This window comes from Pteropus medius, unplaced genomic scaffold (genome assembly GCF_902729225.1).
Source record: "Pteropus medius unplaced genomic scaffold, Ma_sr-lr_union100, whole genome shotgun sequence".
Lineage (NCBI taxonomy): Eukaryota > Metazoa > Chordata > Mammalia > Chiroptera > Pteropodidae > Pteropus > Pteropus medius.
Genome location: NW_024355327.1, coordinates 3,011,000 through 3,025,240, shown reverse-complemented (window position 1 = coordinate 3,025,240; position 14,241 = coordinate 3,011,000).

Sequence of the window (14,241 nt, the reverse complement as noted above, 5' to 3'; positions counted from 1 at the left end):
AGGACTGCCGTCCAGCTGTCGTCACCACAGTGACCGCCAGGGGTCGCCTTGGACACGCGAACTGCAGCCCCGAAGGCGGCCTCTGCTGTCCGGAAAGCACGGGGTCTCCGAAGCCCCGAGGAGGGGGACACCCACCTCCGTCCCCTCGCGCTCGTGGCACCTGGACTTACCAGACTGGGGGCGGGGGCGGTCTGGATCAGGGAGGTTTCCCGGAGTTCTGGAATCAGGCTCCGCCCCCACAGTTCTGCCACTCACCCGCCGCCGCGCCGCCCCGCAGCGCCTGACTTTCCTCCCTCCCGCTCTCTCCGCCCACCCAGCTGCAACAGAGCTAACGTGAAGTAGCCCTAGTCATCGTTTTCTTGAGCCTTTTTCTGAGCACCTACTGTATTCCAGGCAATAAATCCAGAGGTACCCTGAAGATACAGATACAATGTTGAGCAAGACAGAGTACAGAAGAGCAAGCTCCACGAGGGCAGGACATTTTGTCGGTTTTGTTCACTTGCAGCTCCTGGCATATAGAAGGCCCTCAGTATGGAAAGAATGGTGCTTACAGCCAGGTCAGGGAGCTTGGATTAAAAAGGTGTTTGCACCACTAATCGGTGACCACTGTGAGTGCTCCATCGGAGATAAACAGGCCCAGGCTGTCCCACTTAACCAGCTGGCTTTTAATCTTCCCAAATTTCCCACACTTCCTCATAGCCTTCATTTTACAGTTAGGAAGACTGAGGCACAAAAGACAGTCTATGCAGCTGTACCCTTTTTTGCCTTTTGGACTGGGGGAGGGGGGCGGTCCCAGTCTGCAACAGCCTTACCCCACTCTGTATTTCATAGTTCAGGTCTCAATCAACGGGCATCTCTTCCAGGAAGCCGTCCCTGACCACCACCACCCATCTTCTGCCTCTCCCTCTACCTACTCAGTTATGAGTCTGCCTCCCCTTCTAGATGGTGAAACCCCAAGAGCAGGAAGCATGTGGACTCTGTCCCTCCTCACCTACCTTTAGTACCTGGCTTGGTGCCTGGCATAGAGTCAAAAGCAAATGAATATTAAGTGAATGAATAAATGAGAGCATACCCAGCAGAGAGTGGAAAGGCAATTGGCCCCAGGGCATTGTGGGTAACCTCCTTCCCAGTGGTATGCAACCCTGGAGGGCCCTGGTCAGGGAGGCAGAAAGTGTGAGGATCTGGGAGGTTGGCTGTATGGTCAGCTGCTGGAGTACTGGTGGGTCCTCTTCTGCCCCACCCTGCCTGTGCCTCTCTCAAGGTGCTTGCCGTACTCCGTGGTAGAGTTTTGTGTTTGTTATACATGACATGAGTTTTTGAGTCAACCCCAGTGCGACTACTTAATGTTTCTGAGCTCAGTTTTCTTATCTGGAAAAGTGAGGTAAGGATTAAGGGAGATCTCTCAGTAAAACCCTCAGCCCAGGCCTGGCGCAGAGTAGGTACTACCATGTACCAGCTGTGTGCCCTGGTGCAGGCACATCATTTCTCTAAGCCTCTATTTCTCCACCTGCAAAGGAGGCTATGAGAGCCCCAGTAATTGAGGGGGGTGATTTAAAGCATATGGAGTGTAGCACAGCAGCTAGTACCAAGTAAGTACTTGTTAGCAGCTGACGCTCATGGAAGGCTTCCTCCATGCCAGGCACTGCCCCAAGTTGCTATGCACTGACCTGTCATTCTCTTAATATTAAGGCTAGTTCCCATGATCATCCTGTTGTACAGATGAGGCCACAAAACTATGGAGTGGCAGAGCTGTGTCTGAGGAGTTGGCATCCAGAGTCACCATGGCAACCTCTCCAGCCATGTGTCTAGAGCTTCTTGAGGATGGAGACTAGGCCTCTCTGTGGACCCCCTTGGGTGCATGGTCCATAAGTAGGTGTACATTGGGGTTTACTGAATGGAACAGAGGCTACAGCACCCCATGGACCACCCTGAGATCCTAAGGGTATGAGGAAGAAAAGTCTGGGCCCTGAGTTCCTCTGAGGCTGAACTCCTGCCAGGTGCCCTGGGTGGGTCATGGCTGGCTTTTGCTCCCTTTTCCAACATGGTCTTCCCTACAGCCTATGGTTGGCCCCAAGTCCCCTGAGTCCCCAGCCCCTCCTCTCCAGCAGAACCTTGGCAACCTAGCCTTCATCGGTTGCACGTATCCTTGGAAACGAGACACCAGCAGTGCAAACACAGGCCAGAGAGCTGTGGGCAGAATGTTTCCTACTTTCCCCACCTCCACCCCCTCCCTGCCATGAGGGATCTGTTCACCTCCCAAAACCAAGCCTACTGGCAAGAGCACATCCAGAAGGAGGCTGCCGCCCGAGTTGCCTGGAAGATCAACTATGGCCACAAGTACCCAAAGCAGCGGCCGGGGCCCAGGAAGACGCTCCAGCAGGACCCCTTCAAGTCAGCCCTGGGAGTGGGGCCATTGCCTGCCACCAGCTCCCCTGACAGCAAGGAGGTACGGGTTGGACAGCCAGAAACCAAGGGAATCTGGGATCGGCTGTCCAGGGAAGTGGATGTCCAGGGCCCCCCGCCCAAGGGAGACAGAGTCTGGGAGGCCAAAAGAGCAACTCGGGGGCCAGCAGACCAGACCAAACCAGAGGGCTTAGAAATGAGGCAGGTGCCTCCGAGCACTCTGCAGCTGCTCTTCCAAGGCATCTCTCACGACGGCCAAGGCCGGGCCTTGTACCTCCGAGAGCGGCATCGGCAGAAGCCGGAGGAGAAGTTTCAGTACCCGATCTTGTCATCCTGGGAGTACGGCTGGCACGTGGGTAAGGGCCACCACCATCTTGCCATTCTAGGCCTTTGCAGGCAGGCCCTGCCTCCCTCCCAAGCCTCATGCTTCATCACCCCTCATCAGCAGCACATACCCCTGGCTCAGTGCTCTCCGAGCAGGCCAAGCACCTTCACACTTCCAGGCCTTGGCACTTTCTGGTGTCTATACCTGGAATGCTCCTGCCCCGCTCCCTCTGCTGGTTAACTTTCACATGTTGCCTCCTCTGGGAAATCTTCCGAGAGTCCTCCAGGCAGATTTAAGTCCACCTTTGTGCCTCTGCAGCTTTTTGAGTCTGTGAAAGCACTGGGCCCACTGTGTCACCATTCTTTGAGTATTTCCATCTGGTCTGGTGAGCACTTTGGGTTCCAAAACTTCTTAGTAAACTTTATTAATGTCTTCCTAGCTCCCAGCTTGGGGCCGGTACTCAATGACTATGGGATGAATGAACAAATGAACAAATGAATGAATATGAACTAGGGAATGAGGCCTCAATTTGGAATCAGGAAGTGTGAGTTCAAATCCTGGCTTCATCACTTCCAAGTGGTGTGAGCTCAAGCGAGAACCTTAACTTCTCTGCGCCTCAGTTTATACATCTGAAAAGAGGGAATAAATTAGCATCTGCCTTCCTATGTCACAGTTTTGGAGAAATCAGGTGGAAAGCACCTGGAACAGGAATTATCCTTACAAAAGCCCCGTGAAGTGGGTGGGATGGACATTCATTCATTCAACGTGTGATTCTTTCATTTGAGACAGCCAGTTGAGGGAGATCTGGAGTCACTGAATCCCCACTCTGCCCTCAAATGAGTTAGTAAATGAACAAGCACAAAAGAGTGACTCACTTTGAAATTAGGAAGCCTGCGTTTGAATTCTGGTTTGTTCATTCATTCAACAAATGTTTTTCAAGCACCTGATATGTGTCAGGCACTTTTTATCCCTGGGGTACAGCAGAGAGTGAGACAGATACAGTCTGTCATAGATGGCCAACAACAAACAGATGTAGGGTGTAGTGTCAGGCAGTGACCCGTGCCACAGTGCAGCGCTCTTCAATCTTTATAGTGCACAGGAACCACCTGGGGATCTTGTTAAAATGTAGTTTCCTGTCTAGCAGGTGAGGTCAGGGATGGGGTGAGATTCTGCATTTCTCACAAGCTCCCCGATAACACTGATGCTGCTGGTCCATGGACCACATTTGAGTGCAGAGGCTATAAAAAGAGAGAAATCAGGAGAAGAAGATGGAGACTGAGGGGCCGTTATGGTTAGACAAGGTGGTCAGGGAAGGCCTGCTGGGAGGGGGCGTTTGAGCAGTTCTGAGTTGTATCTACTCCATCAGATCCTTCCGAGAGGAGCCTGACACCCTGAGAGCAAGTCTCAATTTAGGCACCATGCAGGGTTCTCTGTTCCTCCCTCCTGCTCCAGCCCACAGTCCATGCCCAATGCCTGGGAAGCCATTGTCAATGTCAGGCTTGGGGCCACCCAGAGCAAGCAAATTAAAATACAGGATGCTCAGTTACATTTGAGTTTCCGTTTGCATGGGACATACTTATACTGAGAAATTACTCATTGTTTATCTGAAATTCAAATGTAACTGGGCATCCTGTATTTTATCCAGTAACCCAAACATCAGAGACAGGGGAGCTGATTCCGGAAGCCCCTGGGTACTAGGGCAGCACTGGGTTCAGGACAAAGACAGGGGGACTGTTTTCCTATGTAGTGGTTTTGCTCTGGAACACTCTGTATACTTCTGGCCTCATGCCCCTACCCCAACAAGTTCAGGGACCAGATGGAAAACAGATGACAGACCTTCTGATGACCATTCTTCCAACCTCCCAACACAGTTACAGACAGGAGTTGTGTCATCCCAGTTGGTACAAAGAGCTACGGGAAAGGGGTCGAAGGCATTGTCTGGGCCCCAGCTGGGTCAGCCCCAAATGCCCTTTTACACATAGAAAGCACCAGTCTAGTGCCCCACATAGTTAGTGCTCAACAAATAGTGACTGCTATCATTATCATCATCATCATCATCATCATCATCATCATCATCATTCCAACAGACAGGATTTGCAGCCTATGGGCATTTGGGGGGCATTAGGTTAGACTTGGGCAGGACACTGGAGGTGCTTACCATGGAGCACAAGATGGGTGGGAGTATCATTAGACAAAGGGAAAAATGTGAAGAGAGGTACGTGAGCTTGGGGAAGGGATATGGTCAAAACAGTTAACGACTGGAATGGCCTGTGTGCCACCCATCAGGGTGCATCCTGGTCCTTGAGCCACAGCAAGGTCTCTAGGTTCCCATGCTATGCCAGACGTATCTTTTAGTTATTGGATCCTAGGGAGGCTAGGAGTCCTATGGTAGGGGTCCGGGGATATGAGGGGGAGTGGCTGCTCCTAGCGTACAGAAGGATTTCGCTGCTTTAACAACTGGAGCAGTCCTAGCAGCGCGTACCTGCTGATCCTCAGCCCTCTGGGTTGGGCTAGGGCTGGCAGGAGGAGTGGTGTACCCAGCTCAACCGGGCCTTTGCTATGTTCAGGGGATGCCATGAAGGACATCAGACGTTCAGCTTATGCCAGGTCCCAGCCCATCACAAAGACCTTTTACGTCAAAAGTAGCGTCTTCCATTTTCCACGGCGAACGGACCAGCTAATGTGAAATCGCTGGCGGGCAGTTCCGAAGCGGCTCCTTCCTTTTCCCATGGTCTGTCTGGATCCTGCAGAGCAGAGATGCTGCCAGCGCCACCAACTATCCCTCTGTTCTGTGTAGCCCTGCGTCTGCTGAGCATGGATGGGCATGAGTGCTACCTCTGGGATTCAGGGTAGCCCACCTGCTGCCTCTTGTCTGTCCTCGGTGACGTCCTTCCTTACAGAGCTCCCCACCCCTGCCATCCCCAGCATGTGCTGCTCTCCTGGGGAAACGAGAGAGTCTCCAGGTGCTCCAGCTGCAGACTCGGGGCAGGGGAGGTGTCCCTACGTCCTTAAGGTGCTTAGGAGATGGGGAAAATCTCTCTGTCCTCACTCTCTTACATTCTGATGAAGGGACCCATAGCAAAATTGCTCGGTCCCAGGGTCTCCTACAGTTTAGGAAAGAAGTTGTTTCCATGTTTACTCACTGCTTTTTTCACCCCCAGGACCCTGCACTGGTCAGGGTTGCCTCACTGCTATAACAAACAGCCCCTAAATCCTGGTTGCTTAAACTAATAAAGATGTATTTCTTACAGCACAGTGCAATCTGATGTCCGGTGGGTCGCCTGCCACATGCTGATCTGGGGACCTAGGCTTCTCCCATCTGGAGGTTTAGCCATCTCCTAAATCATCAGATTTAACTGGGGGACAAGAGAAGAGAGACAGAAAGCCTGGCGAGAACACTCTCACTCTTACCTCCCTTGGCCTGGAGCTGACGAACATCACCTCCTGTCAGTCTATTGGTTATATGACTTCTAGATGTGAAAAGATTGGGAGTATTGTGTAACCAGGTGCCCAGGAAGAAGAAGAGAAAGAGTTCCTGAACATCTAGCCCATTTCTGCCACAGTACCCGTTGTGTCCTGTGGATGATCTAGGGGTAGATTTGAGCTCAGCCATCACCCTAAACTCAGAAGTCCCCTCCTGCATTAGTTTGCTAGGGCCGCCATAACAAAGTACCACAAACAAAGTAACTGAAAACAACAGAAATTTGTCTCACAGTTTTGGAAAACTAGAAGTCTAAAAATCATGCTCCCTCTGAAATCTGCAGGGGAATCCTCCTTTGCCTCTTCCTGGCTTCCAGTTGATTGCTGGTAATCCTTGGCATTCCTTGGCTTACAGCTTCATAAGTCTGATCTCTGCCTTTGTCATCACGTGGTGTTCTCCCTGTGCGCCTCTGTCTTCACACGGCCACCTTTTCATAAGGACACCAGTCATATTGGAGTCTGAGCCTGTACCATTCCAGTATGATCTCACCTTAACTAGTTATATCTGTCGTGATTCTATTTCCAAATATGGTCACATTCCGAGGAACTAGGGGTCAGGACTTGAATGTGTCATTTCTGAGGGGGACACGATTCGACCCGTAACACCTCCATCTGACAGCTAAACCTTAGTTACTGGGGCCAACTTGATGGGTCTCTCCTCTTCTCTAAGGACGAGATCTCCCACAGAAACCCAGGTGTGTCAGATGTCTGTACCTGGCAGCCTACCCAGTGTTGGTGCACACAGCCTCTCATTGCTTCCAAGGCCTTGGGCACATAGGGAGCACAGAGAGTCATCCTGCACACAGCTTCTTGTGAAGCCAAAATGCTCGTGGGCACATCCTTGCCTAATCGGGGCACTGTGGTACCTTGCCGCTCCACCCAGGTAAAGAGCAGCCCCCTCGGCTGGCCAAAGGAAGAACTGAGCAATCTTACCACTCTTGTGAGAGCCACCTCTAGAAGAATTTTTCTGGGTCTCTCCTGGTCTTCCTCTTAGCCTGAAATGTCACAGAAGAGCTGGGGCACTTAAAACTGCAAATGGAACTAATTTGCCTGGGTTTCCCTTGTCAACTTTGGGAAAGTTCTTGAGTGGGAAAGAGCAAGAGACAGAGAGCGTGAACAAGGGCCAATATGTGCAGGGGATTGATACTACTGGAACTGACACCGCAGCCTTGCAAACCGAAGGCACTTAAAAAATACTTCTCGAATTTAATCAAATACCATATAGCCCCAGGGTTCCTCTGGGGTCATTTGATTGAAAGCAAAAACATTGATCCAGCAGTTCCCATGGGCCAGGCCTATGCCGGGCCACTGGGACGTAAAGGGGGCAGATCTTGGAGCTCACAGCATGGAGTCAGAAGGGCTGGGATGGAAGAAAGTGGGCAACTTTGGAGCACAAAAGAAGTAACGAAGTCAGGATAGGAGCTTGGGGCAGGCTTCCTGAGTGAGGTCACTGTCGTTTCTGTCATTTAATGAAACAATGCTTAGAATATGTCTAACAAGTGCCTGGTTCTGTATATGTGAGTTAAATTAATTATTAGGATGATGATCTCTATCAGCAGCAAGTCTGCAAGCTGTTTCAAAGAGGACAGGTTACCACCGGGGCAGCCTTTCTCAGCTGGGATTTTGCAAATAAATTATGCTTTCAGAAAATGATTTGGGTGATTATTTTCTCAATTCTCCCAAAGGTAGTACTTCATAACTAGCATCTGGAGGCATGGGAAAGAGGTTGATTTATTACAAGCAGTGGATGTTCCAGTACGTTAGGGCTTAATTCTTCTGAATTCTTCTTAATTCTTATTTATTTATATAGTTAATGAGCACCCATATGATATTTGCTATGTGCAGACATTTTTCTAAGCCTTCATTGTCAATTCAATAGTCATGAGCCACATGTATCCACTGAACATTTGGAATGTGTCTCATCCAAATTGAGACGTAGCGTAAGTACAGGACACATCGATTTCAGAGAATTATATTATAAAAAATGTAAAATATCTCGTTAATAATTTTTATATTGAATTACATGTTTAAATGACCAAATTTGTATATATTGAGCTAAATCAAGGATTGACAAAACTTTCTCTATAAAGAACTAGATAGTTAATATTTTCAGCTTTGTGGGCCACCAGTCTCAACTACAACACTACTCAGCTCTGCTATTGTAGTGTTGATGCAGCTGTAGACAAATGGGCATGGCCGTGTTCCAATAGAACTTTATTTAAAAAAACAGGTGGTGGGTTAGATTTGATCCACAGGCTGTAGATTGCCGAAACCTAGGTTAAATAAAACATATTATTAAAATTAAATTTACTTAATCCTTTCTGCCTTTTTTAATGTGGCTACTGAAAATTTTCAAATGACAGATTGGCTTACACGATATCCCTATTGGATCTAAGCACTTTGCAGATATTAACTCTGAGGGATAAATCTGATATACTGGGAGGGTGTGTGTGTGTGTGTGTGTGTGTGTGTGTGTGTGTAAGGTAATGTGTGAATTCAAATGACAACCTAATGAGAGCATGTGGAGTTGGCTCCTTGGCTTGGCTCCCTCACTGCTGAATATGGAGCCCCAAAAGCGGACTGGCTTGTAGCTGCTTTCTTGGGAGGTGTTTGAACCTGTCTGTGCTCTCTCAACCTTTGACTAAAAAGAAGTTCCCTGAAATACCACCAGGTGGTGCTGTCGGACCACAGGGTATGGTAGTTGGACTACTGGAAATGGGCATTCTTCCCTGGGTTCTGTCATCCATTTTCTGTGTGGCCAATTTCTTCAGCTTTAAAATGGGGTTAGACTTGACTAGTGAAAGCATGAATTTTGGAGGCAAACTGACCCGATTTGACTTCTGACTCCACCAGGGCCACATTACTATTTTCGTGGGACTTAGGACCTTTGCCTTCACAGGATCCCTTCTTACATAAAAAACAAACAAAATCTAAAAGTGATATTTTACAGTTACGTTGGTACAATGAAAAATATATTAATACTATCCATTAAGATATTTCTTCTACCTAAAATTTCATTTTTATTTCCTTCTTATTTTAAAAGAAATTAAAATATTTGCATGGCCTAAAAGTATCATAGGCCTTAGGCCCCACACCTACTATGCCTTATAAAAGAGTCGCCCTGGGCTCTACTGCTCTCCAGTTGCGTGACCCTGGGCAGGTTGTTTAACTAATCTGGGCCTCAGTTTTCCATCTATAAAATGGAGATGACAATAGACCTCATCTTTTTAGTGCTGTGGTTGGAATTTAGTGAGATAGTATATACCATGGCTTCTTAGAACACAGCCTGGCAGAGAGCAAGCCTTGGCAAATGGCGGTTATTATTATTGTTATTATTATTACTATTATTGTATTATTATCTTTAAAGATATCTTCAGCTCTAACCTCTATGACACTATTAAAATATCTCAAGTGAGCAGGAATCTCAAAAAAATATATGTTGGAAAAATTCAATGAAACTTCCAGGGTATTTGATGGAGGAAGGAAGAGTTTCTCAGAGAAGAGAGGGTCAGCAAGAGTTTCTGCAAATGGCTAAAATAATTTCTCCTGCCATCAGGAAACTCATGTCAGGTAAGAACATGGGCTCGCTCTAAACAGCTGGAACCTGGGCCACTTGAGGTATATATGCCAGGAGGCTAGAATCTTGGGAAAGGCCTGCGTGAGTGTGTGTGTGTGTGTGTGTGTGTGTGTGTGTGTGTGATCTGTCTTAGAGGAAGGGAGATTTGCATGGAGTCTGGAAGGCCATGAAAGCCTTAGACCTATGGAGAGAGAGACTGTGTGCTTGCAAAGAAGTCAGGCAAAGACGGAAGCGGTGCTTTAGGCAAAGGGTACAGCATGTGCAAAGGCCTGAGGCAGGAGGGTGGAGGTCGAGTTCAAGAAACCACAGTGAGGTTTACCTTTAGCTGGATTTTAAGGTTTTAATTCTTGTGTCCTATTGTCATTCTATTTTATATTCTTCAAATGTTCTTTGAGAAACTTTAATACACTAGAGGGCACTGTTAATATTTTAATCCCCAGTTGATACCAGCAAAAACCACTCCCTAACTTTGTAAATTAGGTGTTTCCATCTAGAAGGGTTTCTAAAAGAAAAGTTACAACAATCCTACTACCCAATGTCTACTACCTTTTGCTCAAATATTGTCTTTATTTGTTTAAAAAATTAAGGATAATTCTGTAAAGGTATTGCCATCTACCCTGAGATGGCCCAGTAGTGCCCCTGAGTTTAATTAATTCCACAAAAGTTTATTGAACAGTGACTGAGAAGACACAGCTCTGCTCTTATAGCGGGCATAGGTTGGGGATGGGAAACAGACATCGGACAATTAATTACACATGGACGAGTGTTAGGAAGGAGCCATAAGGACACTGTGGGAAGATGTAACTGATGGTCCCAAAGTAGACTGGGGGGAGCTGGCCAGAGAAGGCCTCCCAGACTGAGTGAGTTTTAAGCTGAATGGTGAGGAATGAGAAGGTTGCTGAGTGAATGGGCGAGAAGAGCAATCTAGGATGGGGGAACAGCACATGAAAAGGCCCAGAGGCTAGGGAGAGCATGAAGAATGGGGGAACTAAATTGTTTGGCTACAGTATACAGATGATTGAAAGTGGAGTTGGAAAGGTAAGTGAAGGCCAAGAGATACAGGGCTTTGTAAGCCATGGTAAGGACTTGGGCCTTTAATCAGAGAGAAATGGGGAGACTTGAGGGTTTGAGGCGAGGTGGGGAGAGGGGAAGATAGGATGAGGTTTGCATTTTAGGACGCACACCCTAGTTGTCGGGAAGAGAACAGATTGTAGGGGGCAAGGGTGGAAGTGGTGGGACTACTGAGGAAGCTGCTGCTATCATCAAGCAAGAGTCTGCGACTTGGACTAGGGCTTCCCCCTTTGCCCATGGCTCTGTGAAGCCTGGCATCTGTCTGCAGCTTTGTCTCATCTACATGGAGAATTGGTGAAACAAGAAATTATTCAGCTAGTGTTCCATTCAAGGCACTCACTGTTTCCCAACCCATTTTCTCTGAAGAACTGAGCGTGTGTGTGTGTGTGCGTGTGTGTGTGCGCACGCGTGTGTGTGTGTGTGCATGCACACATCCTTGTTTCCTTGAGATTCCCTTAGTTTTACCTAATTTCAGTAGCTTCCCTGAATCCTAAAGCTTGGAGCTACTGGGGCCAGAGTCCTGTGGCACAGAGTTACCCACTCCTTCAAGATGTGACCTGTGGGTAAGTGACATGGGAATGCTGGCTCATTGTGGCCTCTGCCTTCAGGTCAATTTGGGTGGCAGCTCTGGTGGGGAGACACGGCAGCTGATGCAGGCGTGAACCCCTCTAAGTGGCTCTGCTCTCCCACACATCCGCCTGGGCAGGATGCCTTCCTCTCTCCAGGAGGATAGAGGAATGTGGCCTCCAGTTTGTCATGCTTCCTTTCCTGGTTTGGCAACTGCCCTTTATACTTCTCAACCCAAGGGAGAGACAGGAACCAGGGCTGCTGAACTGGAGGCGCTCCCTTTACCTGCACCCCCACCCACAGGGACAGGATGAAGAGCACCAAAGAAGTATTTCTGTTTTTGAGGCAGGAAAAAGGTGCTGATGAGGACGAGAAGATAATAAGGACTGGAATAGGAGCATCTCCATGTCTCAAGGCTCACTTGCCAAAACACTTACTGTGGCGAATGATAAAAAAATGAATGGCAAAATTCATTCTAAATGATTAAATGAGAGCCATATATACCCAAACATTTAGAGCGGCCTGCCCTTTGACAGAGGAAGTCCTGTTAACAAAAATACAGCCTCCAATTGTGGAGGGCTTACTGGGTGTCAGGCGCATAGTTGTCGTTTTACATGCATTATCTTATTTAAACTTCACCTATGAGATCGATTCTCTTATTATCCCCATTTTACACATAAGGAAACTAAAGGTAAGTGACCTGCTCAATGTCTCACAGCTAGCAGGTGGTGCAGAGTATGGCTCCAAAGTGAGCTTGTCCCCTACACCATGCTATATCTCTTCTCAGTTAAGGAGGGCTAGGAGAATGAGCTCAAAATCTGGTCCTCAGTCACCCAGGAGCTGGTTAAAATGCAGATTCCTGGGCTCTGTCCCAGACCTCCTGGGACAGACCCTGAGGGGCTGGGGCCTGGGCATCAGTATGGTGACAGGTCCCCTGGGATTCCGGTGCACACAAGTTTCAAACCCTCTGGACAAAACCAAAGCTGAAAGAATGCATATGACCAGGGTACACTCCACCAAAAAGCCATAGGAGCTCCATCCAGGTCAGGTGACCCAGGAGGACAGGAGGCTGTCTGCAGCTCCATTACGCTGTGACCAGTGAGAAGAAGCCCCACTGTGTCCCCTCTTGCCCAGCAGAATTTGCCTAGAAAGAGAGCTGGTAGATGCCCACGGCTCCAGTAACCTGCTCTGTGCAGGGACAGAGTAATGTCTTGTCACCAAGGAGGCCCCAGAGTGGCAGGACCAAGTCAGAGCCACAGACATGCTCACTTCGTGTCTGGTCTACTTTCCTTCCTTCCCCAACCCAGCCAGGACTCTTGTCCCAGCCACACTGCTGGCCTTTGGGGCAGAAGGATGATCTCTCCTCTGGAGTAAGCTCATTGTGGATTGCCTGCTTGACTGTCTTGGACCTTGGAAACTGGAAATTTTCCTCAGACAGTGAACTCTACTCAGAAGAGGTGTGACAAATCTTTGCAGCCTTGCCACCTCCCCCGCCAATTCCTACAAGACTTCTCAGGTTAATTGGATATGTGGGGAAAATGGTTTCCCCCATTTAAGCAGGTACTTTTGATTTTATTTCCTCAGTCAGATATTACCAAATTTCAAAAATCAAGCTTATGGTCAATTTCCACTATAAAAAGTCACACCATCCCTAGTGTATTAAGGGAAATAAGTGCAGAGTGGGACTATGCATATAGTAGGTGATACACTGTATTTTTCAAGGTTATATACGTAGTACTTATTTATGCGTAGACTTTCTGGAAGAATGCATAAGCTGGTAAGAAAGGTTGCTTCTGAGACAGGAAGGTAGGGGCTGGGGGTCGGGTGCGGCATTCCTTGTCACTGCTTATTCTTTGGTATTGCTCGTATAGTTAGCCACGTTCGTGTACTGCTTGAACAAAGAAACAGTAGAAGGGAAACAAAGCAAAACAAGCAAAAGTGGTCACCATCCAGGATACAGGTAAAATGGTGCCATGTTGCTGGATTCCTCTGCAATTCTTTGGTTGCAGAAACAACAAAATCTTTAAGTCCCTGCCAGCCAACTGGGCCTTTGATCCACCAGGTCTTCTAAGGGGTCCTAATAGTGGCCTTGGTGACAAATGCAATGTGGTGAATGTTACAGTAGGTATATGGCATACGGGGGGGGCGGGGCACTTAGCCCAGGCTCTGGGATGGGAAGGGCACGTGGGCACAAGGAAGGGGAAGTCCTGCTGAGCATAAAGTGCAAGGTGGGACAAAGGTGAGACTGGACAAAGGTGAGGCTGATATGCCAGGTATGGAGACCTTTACAGGTGTCCCAAATTTCTGGGCTCTCTCCGAATGGTGGTGAGAACCCCTGAAGGATTTGGAAGGAGGGAGTGGGAACGCAGATGATCTGTGGTCAGAATGAAATTTCAAACCATGACACTGGTGGTTACTGGGCTGGCTGAGTCAGAGGACAATTCAGAGGCAGGAAGAGTAGGTGAGAGAAGACTTCATCCTTCATCCCCGTGAGATGTGATAGTGGCCTTACGTTAGACAGGAGGGGCCAGATTCCCAAAGCGGTTAGTTACCCAAATTATGAGGCGCAGTTGGGGCCTTGGCATTTCTGGTCATTTCCCATGGAACAGGATCCCCTTGTAAAGACTGGAAACTGGCTCTCCTGTCTCCACAGCAGGGTTGCACCGTGTCCGTGACAGCGGGTGGGACTCTAGCTCAGGACACGAAGACCATCTTTTTGGATTGCAAAAGCCCCCAGTTTTCTTTTGAGCAATTCAGGGGAGATTCGAGCCCAAATAGGGTAATAGAAGACTATCCTCTCAATTAGGCTAAAAGTGGA